The following is a 16,290-nucleotide window of genomic DNA, read 5'->3' as shown; positions in this document are numbered from 1 at the left end:
TACTAACCAGAAACATATGAATAAGTGTAAAAGATCAAGAGTTCAGATGAATCACTTTGCAGTTACTGTAACTTCCTTGTTGATTAGTGTTAGTGGATTTTGATTTAGAGTCATGGTATTTCATTAAACTTTCCCAGCCTAGCTACATTGCCAAACAGCCAACATTCCCCTGAACCTGTGCAAAATGTTTTCAGCTTACCTAATAACAAATGATTATGCTCTAATGAGGAGCAACCTGTCAATATCCAGTGGAGGAAGCTGCTTTGTGGGCTAAGCCATCATTCAGCCTATCAAATCACTGGTAACCGCCACATGCCTAAGGAACATATTTATAACAGTCCGCAAGTTTAATGCGGGTGTGCTGAATATTTTTTCAAGTAAATTCGTAACCAGGATTCGGGCTCCAATAAGAGTCTGTCCTTGCAAAGAGCTGGACGCTAGATGATAGAATAATGCTGTCAAACTGCCCCCTGGTTCGGGTCTTTGGCGCACGTTGTGGGGGACCGACAGAGAGGGATTCAGAGGATCCCTCTCAGTAAAAAGCTGCAAAACAGTAGCCGATAGGATATTATAGAATAACGCCCCCTGGAGATGATTATGGGGTAAATTTACTAAGATGGGAGTTTTATTTAAGATGGGATGTTGCCTATAGCAACCAATCAGATTCTACTTCTCATTTATCTAGCACCTTCTAGAAGATAATACCTGGAATCGGATTGGTTGCCATGGGCAACATCCCATCTTAAATAGAACTCCCATCTTAGTAAATTTACCCCTATGTTTCTATAGGGGAACATGATATATACTTTCAAATATATCAAGGGTCTTAACAAGGTACAGGAGGGAGACATTCTTCAAAGGAAAAGTAGTATTAGAACACGAGGACACACGCTAAAACTGGAAGGAGGAAGGATCAAAGTAGAGATGTGCGGGTTCGGATATATCCGGATTTACTCGGATTTACCTGGTTCTCAAAACGGCATCTTATTGGCTCTCGGATGTCACATGTTTGAATAGCCAATAGGAAAAATCTGGATAAATCCGAACTTGCATTAATTCTGGCGTTAACAATTGAGGAAATCCGAACCCGCATATCTCTAGTTCAAAGGAAACTTGAGGAAAAATTACTTTACAGAAAGAGTAGTGGATAGAAATAAATAGCCTCCCATCAGAGGTGGTAGAGGACAGTAGAGCAATTTAAACATTCTTGGTTTAGACATAGGAATATTCTTACAAAGAACTAAGGACCGAATAGGGTTGAGGTTACCAAAAGGTAAAAAAGGTGCAGACTAGATGGGCCAAGTGGTTCTTATCTGCCGTCAAATTCTATGTTTCCATGACATTACCTATCAGGGCCAAGCTCCGGAATACTTCACATTCCAAAGCTTGGTACATCCGGCAGCACAGGAGAAAACTATGGAGGCTGCATTTGCAGATGAAAATGGAGTTACACAGGCATGTATTGGAGATAGTTGCTGTGATCCCTCCATAATACATCTGGGGATACTTAATATTTGGGGGTACTCTCCAAGAACATCTTTTTCAGGGAATTTCCTGCAAATATTCAAATATTTAATGATAAATAGACTCCCTATGTAATTTCACTGGTTCCTAGTGAATTGAAAAGGTAACATTCTGATGAATATTGGATCAGCCTAAAAATGGCCGCCCTTACTGGTCCTCATTTACGTTTGAGCGAGAGCCACAGCACAGCGCTAAACGTCCGCGTTGGCTCTGTGTGTCTGGATTCACGTAGGTGCATCTAGATAGGCGGAGTTGGGCAGAGCAAGAACACACAGTGTACTCACCTAGTTTTGCAGAGCATTGGAAAATTTAGATTTATTTTGTGGAGCCAGCATTTTAAAATCAAATAAGGAGGTGGGGGGGCATTTAGGAATGTTCTTTGCTTTGCGGAAGGGCGCAGACAGTTTCTCTCTGTAAATACATTTGAACCAGCTCTGATAGGGGAGAGATTGGGTTTTGTCCCATAATTTAATGGGATGTATTTTATGCAATATCTTCAAGCTCCAAGTGTATTTTATGGGGACTTTGGGCAATGTAATCAAAAGCTACAGAGTCACATGTAATAAACACAGTCCCAATGTCCCCTAACTCTGATGACTCATTTACACCATGAATACAACTAAACAGAACAATAGTTTAGAAGTATTTAGAACCTTAATTTAATAAAAGCGGTGGTTATACAATGGTAGTAAGTTCAACATTGGTGCACTGTTATTACTTGTGCACAGTGCTCCTCTTCTGATTTATCCTTCTTTCCGCTAACCCAGAGGTGCCTCTAGTTTGTGGAGACATCTCCCACAGAGCGTAGAATGGGAATTGCCCATTCCTGGGTCCCCAGCATAAGTGCATTGCTGCAACATCAATGACGGGTTGCAACGAGCATCCAATGTGCTTCATAATTGAGGTCCAAAAGTGTGAGGTCCATAGGTGTTGGTGCATAGGCGTGGGGATCCATAGGTGTGGGTGCATACTGGTGTGGGATCCATAGGTGGGGGTGCATAGGCGTGGGGATCCATAGATGTGGGTGCATACTGGTGTGGGATCCATAGGTGTGGGTGCATAGGTGTGAGGTCCGTAGGTGTGGGTGCATAGGTGAAGGGTTTCATAGGTGTGGGTGCATAGGTGTGAGGTCCATAGGTGTGGATGCATAGGCGTTGGGATCCATAGGTGTGGGTGCATACTGGTGTGGGATCCATAGGTGTGAGTGCATAGGTGTGGGTGCATACTGGTGTGGGATCCATAGGTGTGAGTGCATAGGTGTGGGTGCATACTGGTGTGGGATCCATAGGTGTGAGTGCATAGGTGTGGGGTTCTATAGGTGTGGGTGCATGCTGGTGTGGGATCCATAGGTGTGAGTGCATAGGTGTGGGTGCATACTGGTGTGGGATCCATAGGTGTGGGTGCATACTGGTGTGGGATCCATAGGTGTGGGTGCATAGGTGTGGGATCCATAGTTGTGGGTGCATACTGGTGTGGGATCCATAGGTGTGGGTGCATAGGCGTGGGGATCCATAGGTGTGGGTGCATAGGTGTGGGGTCCATAGGTGTGGGTGCATAGGTGTGGGGTCCATAGGTGTGGGTGCATTTTAAGTACAAACATATAAACATAGTTTTTTTTTTTTTTACTTTTAAATGTTGCTATAAGGGAAGGGAGGGGGGGCTCAGAAAAGCCAATATTGCTAAATTATGTTCATTATTAATAGCCACTTGTGTGTTTGCTGATTGCTAAGTTACCTAATCGTATCACATCAACAAATCATAGAGGGAAGGACAAACATGCAGAGGTTCATGCAGCTGAAGCATCATTCATAGGTGCTATGGCACTGTGCTCCACACAGATGGGCTCTAGCTCTAGCCGTGTAACCTGAATGTCTTCCCAACCCCTACACAGGGAACGTGCCTCAGTGACGTCACCGGTTTGTCATGAATTGTCTTCTCATGAACCTTGGTTTAGCCGACAGAGAAGCCACCTCTGCTGTACATACAGTAGATGATAGATATCCTTTGATATACATATATAAATGACCTGTTTTCATCATTTCCGCAAAGCAACACTGATATTTGTATGAGGGATTACTCAATTCTCTGTACTGTTCACATCACGGTAGAATACGGTACCCTAATGTCAACAAACTTCCTGCCCACCTCTACGGAGGTCTTATTTATTTAACAGTTTCTTATATAGCGCAGCAAATTCCGTTGCGCTTTACAATTGGAAACAACAACGATAGAACAAAACTGGGTAATAACAAACAGTCAGGAAGGAAGGTAGGAAGACGATGCTTGCCGGCGTACAATCGGGATGTAGTTATGTGACCAGCGGTCTCAATCTTACGGTTTTCTAACCGTAAAATGTACAGATGGAGGCATCCTCATCTTTGCCTTTAATAGGATTCATTGAGCCAGGGCAGTTGGACTTAGGATCCCTACTGCGCATTCACCGGTGCCGTAGTGCGCCGGTGCATGCCAGACGGCCGAAGGCCGTAGCAGGGCTGCGATCGCCTCTGCCTAATTGACAGGCAGAGGCGATCGCTGGGCGGGAGGGGGCGAAACAGCGGTGTTTGGCCGCCGTTACATGGGAGCGGTCCATCCAACGCAGGCATGGCCGGACCGAATGGGGGGGCCGGCCGCAGCGGCTGCGTGACGTCACAACCAGGCGATGCGGGCCGGGGGAGCGATGAGTAGCTTCCGGCCAGCACACTAAAGCTGCGCTGGCCGGGAGCTACTCTTGAAGTGCAAAGGCATCGCCGCTGTGCGATGCCTTTGCACTTCTGCGGGGGGCTGGCACTGACATGCGGGGCGGACTAGCCCTGTGCAGGGTGTCCCCCCACATGTCAGTGTGAATGATCGTAGCTGTGCTGTAATGACTTAATCCCCAGCTGTATTGCTCTCTCTGTATTGTATTGCAGCTGAGAACAATAGATGAAAGGCTTATGCTAATAAACCTTGGTGCACCTAGGTGCAGCAGAGAAGCCTAGAAGTGCATGGCTCCATCTGTATAGGTAACAGTGAAAAAACCATTAAATTCTTAAAACATCTTATATATGTATAGTGGACACAGACGCGTTGGGTGTAAGGAATCTGCGTTTACAATATAGCCACATTTGTTACAAGCTCGCGCCTTCCTATAGAGCAGTACAAAGAATGACCTGTTCCATCAGCAGTCAAAGTGGAAACAGATCTCCAGCTACTGTAATAGTGGATGTACACCGTGATGGTGATAAAGTATATTTATGAGTAAAACATTACAAAGTACATTTTACAATATAGAAAACCAGGGTGGAGAAGAAAACCAGAAAGAGCTGATGCCTTTGTTGGGCTCACTTTTATTGTATTCATATATGTTATTTGAAATAAAACATAAGCTCTGTGTGTGTCCTATAGATGGAGCCTCATTTATCTTGGCTTCTCTGCTGCGCCTAGGCACACCATGGCTTATTAGCCTAAGCCCTTCATCTATTGTTTTCAGCTGCAATACAATACAGAGAGAACAATACAGCAGGGGATTAAGTCCGATTGCCCAGTCTCAGTTAATCCTATTAAGATAAAGATGGCTCCATCTGTAGGTGACACTGGCAGTGGCACACCTAGGCTAAACCCATCACCACTGCTCTATTCATACGTCCTAGCAGGTGTCACACCCAAACCCTCATCTGCACTCCCATCAGTTAAATAGGCCCCACCATAATGCCCCAATTATAGTTTAGGAAATAGCCCCAACCATAGGCAACCGTGACTGCAAATAAAGAGCTACAAAAATACACTTCAGTCTCAGTATTACTGTGACAGTGTGACTGTCTGGCAGGCGCGGTAAATTGGTCCCGGCCGGGGCCGCTGCACAGGACTGCAGCTCAGCCTCTCTCCAGTCTGCACAGTCAGTGTACACCATGCTGCACTGGCTTGCCCGGTGTCCACTCCGATCACACGCACAGTGAAGGGTGTAAGGACGTGGTAAATTGTTCCCAAGTCCCGGGCGGGCCACTTCCTAAGGCTGGCAGCTCAGCCGCCCTTAGGGGTCTATTCATGAAGCAGTGAAAAGAGTGGAGAAGTGAGCCAGTGGAAAAGATGCCCATGGCGACCAATCAGTATTGAGGTAACATTTATAAAGTGCATTCAATAAAATTATACGTAGCAGCTGATTGGTTGCCATGGGCAACTTCTCCACTGGCTCGCTTCTCCACACTTTTCACTGCTTCACGAATAGACCCCTTAGATTCTCTACGTCTCCGCACACCTCGCTGCCCGCCGGCCTGGCATCCTCACACAGATAGGAGAGCTCTGCCCTGCCCCTCACCCCTTTTTGATTGGGCGGCTGACGTCCGTTATAGGTGAAAAGACGAGTCAGTAATCTTCAACAACCAATCAGCAGCCAGCGTCCCAACACCACAGCGTGGTCTGCAGGGGCTGTAGTTACAGCTCTGACCATCTGTATCACTTTCAAACTGGATTAGGAAAACTGTGTCTCTACTGTAGCTACATCCTTCCTCTCCCTGTGAAAGTTCTGTTGGGTGCAGACTGTCAGATAAACTTACACGAGTTCTGCAGCTCCAGACAGTGAGCTCTTGATAAAATGTGTTGTGTTTCTTATCAATAGCACATAATAGCACAGTGCTCCCTCCCAGGCAGCGGAGATAGTTCTGTCCTGCCGACCGTTTGACAGCTGACAGAACAATACTTCTGCAGGCAGTACAAGCGGAAGCTTATTTTAAGATCATCTTATGATAGATTGATCAGCCTCCTGATACAGCAATTTGGATGGTGGTGAGAGACTGCCACATCCGTTATACATTAAGTGACATGCGGACCACACTATACCTAATACATTCATGAAAACACCCTGCACTTGGGAAAAGGCCCAATCGTTTCCAATGGATAATCTGAAGGCTGGGTGATTTGTTGTACTCGGGTGGCTTCGTACAGCGGTTTTACATATTTGCGCATTAAAAGAAAACTGATGCAACTGTTACGTTGTAATGAACATAAGTATTATATGGAAAATATTCCTTACTTATATCTACGTCATGTATATATTGACTATTGTTCGATGAATGCTCAGGTGAAACATACAAGGGGAGTTGTATGAAACCGTCTAAAGAGGACAAGTGGAGAAGTTGCCAGACAGATACACAAGTTGAATGTATAAACTTTATTTAATGTAGATGTGTTATACTCATCAAGAAAAAAAGGCATTTTGTTTCCCCCAGCACCCTTAATAATAACAGTAACCAGATTTAAATCCCACACAATATTAGAATTCAGAGATCTCGGTAACATATATTTGTGCAAATGTATGAATAAGCCCCAAAGCCGCGTCAAGGCCTCTCTGTATATTTGGGGTCTCTAGCGCTATATCTAGGTGCAGGGTGTGGCACCCCAAAACACCAGCATAAGCCAGAAAGCGCAGGGCAGCATACCAGTGAAAAAACTATAGTGTTAATAAATTTGTGTTAGGAAGCCGAAGCTATAAAGAAAGTGATACAAAAATGAGATGTAATTAAAATGGAGAAATAGTGTTAAAGAAATTAGTAAGTGATAAGTGTTAATAGAATGTAAAGGTATGCCACGCTAAAGCCATCCAGGTCAACCAATCCAGGGGTACCACACCCCACACCTCCATTACCCCAATCTGGGTCTATGATTAACCAGCAAAGAGCCACATGATAACGGCTACTTACTTAAATATATCTAAGCTAAGAGCTAATTACCTTGGAGCAAACCCATAAAGCTTTAAGTAAGGAGCCATTATCATGTGACTTATGCTGTTTTTTTTGGGTGCCACACCCTGCACCTAGATAAAGCGCTAGGGACTCCAAATATACAGAGAGGCCTTGACGCGGCTTTGGGGCTTATTCATATATTTGCGCAAATACTGTATATGTAACCGAGATCTCTGAATTCTAATATTGTGTGGGATTTAAATCTGGTTACTGTTATCATTCAGGGTGCTGGGGGAAACAAAATGCCTTTTTTTCTTGCTTAGAAATACTCCTCCCTTTCAAGCACCTAAATGATATCACTAAGCTAATTGAGCATCTGCCACTATATATGTCTGTTATACTCATCTCCTGATATACTCTGGACTGCTGGGAGACCATGGTCCTCCCACTATATAACTCTAGTCTATGGCTTCCTGCTGCCTCCATTCCCCTGCTCACATCATGTCACTGCCCCTGTCACAGGCAGCCCTGTCCTCACTGACACATCACTCATCTCCTGATATACTCTGTGCTGCTGGGGATCCTGCTCCTCCAACTATATAACTCTAGTCTGTGGCTTCCTGCTGCCTCCATTCCCCTCCTCACATCATGTCACTGCCCCTGTCACATGCAGCCCTGTCCTCTCTGACACATCACTCGTCTCCTGATATACTCTGTGCTGCTGGAGACCCTGCTCCTCCCACTATATAACTCTACATCTGTGGCTTCCTGCTGCCTCCATTCCCCTCCTCACATCATGTCACTGCCCCTGTCACATACAGCCCTGTCCTCACTGACACATCACTCATCTCCTGATATACTCTGTCCTGCTGGGGGACACTGCTCCTCCCACTATATAACTCTAGTCTGTGGCTTCCTGCTGCCTCCATTCCCCTCCTCACATCATGTCACTGCCCCTGTCACATGCAGCCCTGTCCTCACTGACACATCACTCATCTCCTGATATACTCTGTGCTGCTGGGGGCTCTGCTCCTCCCACTATATAACTCTAGTCTGTGGCTTCCTGCTGCCTCCATTCCCCTCCTCATATCATGTCGCTGCCCCTGTCATATGCAGCCCTGTCCTCACTGACACATCACTCATCTCCTGATATACTCTGTGCTGCTGGGGGACACTGCTCCTCCCACTATATAACTCTCAGTCTGTGGCTTCCTGCTGCCTCCCCTCCTCACATCATGTCACTGCCCCTGTCACATGCAGCCCTATCCTCACTGACACATCACTCATCCCATGATATACTCTGTGCCGCTGGAGACCCTGCTCCTCCTACTATAAAACTCTCAGTCTGTGGCTTCCTGCTGCCTCCATTCCCCTCCTCACATCATGTCACTGCCACTGTCACATGCAGTCCTGTCCTCACTGGCACATCACTCATCTCCTGATATACTCTGTGCTGCTGGGGACCCTACTCCTCCCACTATATAACTCTCAGTGTGTGGCTTCCTGCTGCCTCCATTCCCCTCCTCACATCATGTCACTGCCCCTGTCACATGCAGTCCTGTCCTCACTGGCACATCACTCATCTCCTGATATACTCTGTGCTGCTGGGACACTCTGCTCCTTCCATGATGACTCTCAGTCTGTGGCTTCCTGCTGCCTCCATTCCCCTCCTCACATCATGTCACTGCCACTGTCACATGCAGTCCTGTCCTCACTGGCACATCACTCATCTCCTGATATACTCTGTGCTGCTGGGGACCCTGCTCCTTCCACTATATAACTCTCAGTCTGTGGCTTCCTGCTGCCTCCATTCCCCTCCTCACATCATGTCACTGCCACTGTCACATGCAGTCCTGTCCTCACTGGCACATCACTCATCTCCTGATATACTCTGTGCTGCTGGGAGACTCTGCTCCTTCCATCACGACTCTCAGTCAGCCCTATCCTTACTAACCAATCGCTTTATGTTATTAAATAATAAATTGTATCTCTTAGTAGATAAATTGTATATTTTAGCATAAGCATGGTTTCATAAGAGATTAGTGTATTCAAAGTACTTTCAGTATGAATCAGAGTACTGAGACAGATAATATAATCTAGAAAGTGAACAGATATAATAGAGATAACACAATATACATATAAGCATACGGATCTTTGAACGCTGTGTTTTATTCATACTTGCCCATTCTCTCGGAAGTTGCTGGAGAATCTTGATTTTTTTGGTTAGTCCTCTGCACCCCCGGAAGAGTAGGCAGACCTCCTACATCCTGCCCACTGCCTAGTAAGGACAGGATGGGGAGATAATCACAGGAATCGTGGCGCGATATGGAGAGGGTGGAGCTGATTATGTGAATTGCATCATTTCAGCCCTTTCCTGCTGATCCACGAATCACAGAATCTTCCCGTGATAGGGTGATACCTAATGAGGTGGTAAAATAATTACCCCATCCCATTCCAGCATTCTGGCGGGCATTATGCCGCTCTCGGGATATGGACATCCGTCATCTCGCCCGCCGGTAAATCGTATGTATTCCCGCCGGGATCCGGTATCACACCCGTTACTACAAGTAATAATTACCACAGCCTTACTGACATGAGCACAAGTAGCATGAACGCTCTATTTCTACTTACTGACTATAGTTCTGCAAAAGTAAGAAAGGTTAATGAATTTATTAACAAGCAGATATATGTACAATGGTCTATAGAAGACAATTACCAAAAAAATAAAAAAAAGTTAGAAAAAGCAAACAATCCCCTCCTTCCCAACCACCCTCCCCTCGCCCTCCCCCCCCCCCGCCCTAATTCAATTGATTGTGGAAAATTCAGAGAACACTGCGGCGCTGGCCCGCAGACACCAGGTTCTGCTATGTTTGCTATAGAGATCACAGCGTCTTTTTTCCCGCACCTCCAGAGCAAGTCTGATTTTCCCTAAAATCTTTATTTTTTAGGAAAATCACTGGGACTTGCTGTGCCCCCCCCCCCCCCCCCCCCCTTGAGGACAAATTAAGCAATTGAAAGTTTCCAATTAGCTTAATCAGTCAAGAATTACTCACCTTCCAAGGTGTGTCTTCTCCAGTGCCGTGATTCGGTCTCCTGCAGCAGCGTTGAGTATGTGAGTGTTGTGTGAGTGAGTGAGTGAGTGTAAGTGTGTGACCTCTGGTGTAAGTGTGACCCCCTATCCCCCAGAGACAGCAGCTGTGAGAACTACATCTACAGCCGCCTCCCCTTCCAGCAGACCCCTCCCCAGTGTAAAAATGGGGAGAGGCCACCAGGAGCTGCGAAGTCGACTGGACCAGTGAGCAGCATTATTTTTTGTAATTTTTTCTTATTCAGAGCTAAAAACAGTGCGACCATTTTACCGCGGGTATCAGGAACGCCCATACCTGCAGTAATCTAAAAGTGGACATGAGGTCCACAAGCCCTCGCACCCAATTGAATTCCCCCCTATGAGGCTGACACTTTGGGTAAGCAAGTAGTGCATTTTTTCTCCTGTACAGATGCAATTTCCTGATCAATACTTTAATATAAAAGCTGACACTTTAAACAAAACATACTTGCCTACAAATATTTGCATCATTTAGCCCCTCCTCCTCCTCCTCCCTGCAGACCCTCCCCTAGTGTACAAGCGTGCTTCTGAATGTGCAAGGACTCAGACGGCCACTTTGAGTGTCTTTAGTTGCTGATATCCAGCTTGGTGCTTCTTTAGAGGCAACCCTTGGATGCAACATGGAAATGTGCAGAATCTCCATCAGAGGGGGTAATTCCAAGTTGATCGCAGCAGGAATTCCGTTAGCAACTGGGCAAAACCATCTGCACTGCAGGAGATGCAGATATAACATGTGCAGAGAGAGTTAGATTTGGGTGTGGTGTGTTCAATCTGCAATCTAATTTGCAGTGTAGAAATAAAGCAGCCAGTATTTACCCTGCACAGAAACAAAATAACCCACCCAAATCTAACTCTCTCTGCAAATGTTATATCTGCCACACCTGCAGTGCACATGGTTTTGCCCAACTGCTAAAAAATTTCCTGCTGCGATCAACTTGGAATTACCCCCAGAGTGCGGACTGCAGTGTGAGCGATTAAGCGTCTGAGTTTGCAACCAGTTCAGTGACACGGCTGTAGCATACCTCCCAACTTCTTGGTTTTCTAAAGAGGGACACACGCGCGGCCTAAGAAAGGGGGCGTGACCTAAGAAAAGGGGCGTGGTTTCACAGGAGGACCCGTGATCGCGAGCCACGCCCCGTTTTCGTCACTGAGGGGGCATGCCCAGCGCTCTGTGAGCCGCTGGCATGCCCCCTCTCCCCTCCCCCTCTCCCTATTGCGCACAGCGTCTATTCACCGCTGCTCTGCTAAGCAGGGCAGCGAGACACAGAGCCTCCCAACTGCCCCCCACCGCGGGACACTGCGGCCCGCGGATGGGACAGCGGGACAGTCCCCAAAAAACGGGACTGTCCCGCGAAAATCGGGACAGTTGGGAGGTATGCTGTAACACTCCCATAACACACACATAAAATGGCGCATACAGTATCATCAACGTTTCATGGTCTTTCAGATCATTCTGAAGATCAACAACATATGGCTTCTGTCACTTTCCTAACAAACGCTGACTTATACAGGCCTCTCCACCTCATTATCACCACCACCTGGCATGGACTGTTCATAAATTACACGCAAACAAGATCTCAGCTGTGTCACCTAAGCAGCGCTGATTGAGTGCGCTTTCTGCATAGCAGCATAGGACGTGGAACGTTCCAGCGTGGAAGGCAAAGCAGTGTACTGCGCATTCCCGGTCTTTATCTCCCTGATAGGCCGGCTGCTACTGATCATGTGTTATTCATTCTCTGTACTGTCCATTTGGAACGCGGTTGCAGTCTAGTAGAATTGACCACCAATATTTGTGTAGCTGATTAATGCTCATCATTCAATATATTTGTAAGTGATAGATCACGTTACTAAAAATGGCTGTCTTATAAGCCAGCGCTGAGTATTACAGACATTCAGTGCATCCGGGAAGTATTCACAGCGCTTCACTTTTTCCACATGTTGTTATGTTACAGCCTTATTCCAAAATTGAATAAATTCATTTTACCCTCAAAATTCTACTCACAATACCCCATAATGACAACATAAAAAAGTTTTTTTTTAGATTTTTGCAATTTTATTAAAAATAAAAAACTAAGAAATCACATGTACATAAGTATTCACAGCCTTTGCTCAATACTTTGTTGATGCACCTTTGGCAGCAATTACAGCCTCAAGTCTTTTTGTATATGATACCACAAGCTTTGCACACCTATATCTGGGCAGTTTTGCCCATTCCTCTTTGCAGTACCTCTCAAGCTGGTTGCATGGGAAGCGTTGGTGCACAGCCATTTTCAGATCTCTCCAGAGATGTTCAATCGGAATCAAGTCTGCGCTCTGGCTGGGCCACTCAAGGATATTCACAGAGTCGTCCTGAAGCCACCCCTTTGATATCTTGGCTGTGTGCTTAGGGTCTTTGTCCTGCTGTAAGATGAACCATCGCCCCAGACTGAGGTCAAGAGCGCTCTACAGCAGGTTTTCATCCAGGATGTCTCTGTACATTGCTGCATTCATCTTTTCCTCTATCCTGACTAGTCTCCCAGTTCCTGCCGCTGAAAAACATCCCCACAGCATGATGCTGCCACCACCATGCTTCACTGTAGGGATGGTATTGGCCTGGTGATGAGCGGTGCTTGGTTTCCTCCAAACATGACGCCTGGCATTCATGCCAAAGAGTTCAATCTTTGTCTCATCAGACCAGAGAATTTTGTTTCTCATGGTCTGAGAGTCCTTCAGGTGCATTTTGTCAAACTCCAGGCGGGCTGCCATGTGCTTTTTACTGAGGAGTGGCTTCCGTCTGGCCACTCTACCATACAGGCCTGATTGGTGGATTGCTGCTGAGATGGTTGTCCTTCTGGAAGGTTCTCCTCTCTCCACAGAGGAATGCTGTAGCTCTGACAGAGTGACCATCATGTTCTTGGTCACCTCCCTGACTAGGGCCCTTCTCCCCCGATCGCTCAGTTTAGATGGCTGGCCAGCTCTAGGAAGAGTCCTGGTGGTTCCGAACTTCTTCCATTTACCAAGGATGGAGGTCACTGTGCTCATTGGGACCTTCAAAGCAGCAGATATTTTTCTGTACCCTTCCCCAGATTTGTGCCTCAAGACAAGTCTGTCTCGGAGGTCTACAGATAATTCCTTTGACTTCATGCTTGGTTTGGGCTCAGACATGCACTGTCAAGTGTGGGACCTTATATAGATAGGTGTGTGCCTTTCCAAATCATGTCCAATCAACTGAATTTACCACAGGTGAACTCCAATTAAGCTGTAGGAACATCTCAAATATGATCAGTGGAAACAGGATGCACCTGAGCTCAATTTTTAGCTTCATGGCAAAGGCTGTGAGTACTTATGTACACGTGATTTATTAGTTTCTTATTTTTAATAAATTTGCAAAAATCTCAAAAAAACTTTTTCACGTTGTCATTATGGGGTATTGTGTATAGAATTTTAAGGGAAAAAATAAATTTATTCCATTTTGGAATAAGGCTGTAACATAACAAAATGTGGAAAAAGTGAAGCACTGTGAATACTTTCCGGATGCACTGTATAATCATGATATTCTAACCAATATTTACCCCGGCCATACTATTGGATCAATTAATACAGTATACATTACCCCAAAAGACCAAATACATATTAAAAAAAGGTCAACCTATAATAACCACAAAAAAAAAAAAAAATAACTAAAAGACAAAAAATATATATTAAAATAATGCGAAAATCCGGTACCACACCCACTCACAAGAAACACTTCAAGATATATAGTTTTCATTTTAAGCCTTTAGGAAAGATCATATTCAATTTCAAAATCCATCTGGACTCGTTTTGAAGCAATGCATGTTCTCAGTCGCACCAGCGGCAGTTGCAGAGGAGGAGCTGCAGCGTAGTCCGCAGTTCAAAGGAGCCACACCAACTGCCACTCCAAACACTGGCAAACATCGCCGGCCGGTATGGCTGCACTATTTAAATTGTGGACAGTGCTGCAGCCTCACCTCTGGAGCCAATACTGCCCAAACTAGGGACATGGTCAATTTCCATACATTTCAGCATGGAAGTCTGATATCCTTGTCCCAAAAAATGGCATGCGACTGGTTTATCACTACATCCATTTGCTATGGCTTGTCGTATGGTTGATCGATGATTCGCCATTTTCTCTTTAATGAAGGGCAGATGTACAGTACTAAAGCTTGGAGACATATAAAGTGGACGGAGATAAAGGGGGTAATTCAGACCTGATCGTAGCAGCAAATTGTTTAGCAGTTGGGAAAAACCATGCTGCACTGCGGGGGGCGGGGGGGGGGGGGGCAGATATAACATGTGCAGAGAGAGTTAGATTTGGTTGGGGTGTGTTCAAACTGAAATCTAAATTGCAGTGTAAAAATAAAGTAGCCAGTATTTACTAGAGATGAGCGGGTTCGGTTCCTCTGAATCCGAACCCGCCCGAACTTCAGGTTTTTTACACGGGTCCGAGCAGGCTCGGATCTTCCCGCCTTGCTCGGCTAACCCGAGCGCGCCCGAACGTCATCATCACGCTGTCGGATTCTCGCGAGGCTCGGATTCTATCGCGAGACTCGGATTCTATATAAGGAGCCGCGCGTCGCCGCCATTTTCACACGTGCATTGAGAGTCATAGGGAGAGGACGTGGCTGGCGTCCTCTCCGTTTAGAGAAGAGAGAGACACAGTATTTTGGGGAGCATTATTAGGAGGAGTACTACTATACTGTATACTACTATACTACTTGCTGAAGTGATATTTATAGATTAGATAGTGTGACTGTAAGTGTATTATCTGACTTGTGGGGGAGACACTGACAGTGGGGAGCAGTTAGAGTCTGAGAGCAGGACTCAGGAGTACATATAACGTACAGTGCACACTTTTGCTGCCAGAGTCAGTGCCACACTGCCATTGTTGTGACCACACTGACCACCAGTATAATAATATATTTTGTGATTGTCTGCTTAGGCCTCGGAGTACTAGTTGCAAGTTGCAACGTGACCTGAAGTGACCACCAGTTTAATAATCAATCACCACCAGTTTAATATATATATATATATATATATATATATAATTGTATATAATATATATATATATATATAATATTGTATACCACCTACCCGTGTTTTTTTTTTTTTCATTCTTCTTTATACATACTACTATAGTAGCTTACTGTAGCAGTCTGCGGTGCTGTGCTGACCTGACAGTGTCCAGCAGGTCCGTCATCAGTCATTACATAATAAATATATATAGTACCTGTCCGGCTGCAGTACTAGTGATATTATATTGATTTCATCTCATTATCAATAATTTATCATCCAGTCTAGACTCTATATTAGCAGCAGACACAGTACGTTAGTCCACGGCTGTAGCTACCTCTGTGTCGGCACTCGGCAGTCCATCCATAATTGTATACCACCTACCCGTGGTTTTTTTTTTTCTTTCTTCTTTGTACATACTACTATAGAGTATAGTAGCTTACTGTAGCAGTCTGCGGTGCTGCTGAGCTGACAGTGTCCAGCAGGTCCGTCATCAGTCATCATTACCTAATAAATATATTATCTACCTGTCCGGCTGCAGTACTAGTGATATTATATATACATACATATATATATTGATTTCATCTCATTATCAATCATCCAGTCTATATTAGCAGCAGACACAGTACGTTAGTCCACGGCTGTAGCTACCTCTGTGTCGGCACTCGGCAGTCCATCCATAATTGTATACCACCTACCCGTGGTTTTTTTTTTTTCTTTCTTCTTTGTACATACTACTATAGAGTATAGTAGCTTACTGTAGCAGTCTGCGGTGCTGCTGAGCTGACAGTGTCCAGCAGGTCCGTCATCAGTCATCATTACCTAATAAATATATTATCTACCTGTCCGGCTGCAGTACTAGTGATATTATATATACATACATATATATATTGATTTCATCTCATTATCAATCATCCAGTCTATATTAGCAGCAGACACAGTACGTTAGTCCACGGCTGTAGCTACCTCTGTGTCGGCACTCAGCAGTCCATC

The 16,290-nt window shown here is 45.3% G+C and overlaps 1 protein-coding gene across 3 annotated transcripts in view; it reads left to right on the top strand.

Moving 5' to 3' along the window:
- The window catches only part of TMEM178B (transmembrane protein 178B), a 518,981-nt gene that overhangs the window by 52,629 nt on the left and 450,062 nt on the right, over nucleotides 1-16,290 (top strand). The gene's annotated exons all lie outside the window — the stretch shown is intronic.

This window comes from Pseudophryne corroboree, chromosome 6 (genome assembly GCF_028390025.1).
Source record: "Pseudophryne corroboree isolate aPseCor3 chromosome 6, aPseCor3.hap2, whole genome shotgun sequence".
Classification (NCBI taxonomy): domain Eukaryota; kingdom Metazoa; phylum Chordata; class Amphibia; order Anura; family Myobatrachidae; genus Pseudophryne; species Pseudophryne corroboree.
Note: the sequence above shows the minus strand (reverse complement) of the source record. Positions and strands in the feature narration are given on the sequence as shown.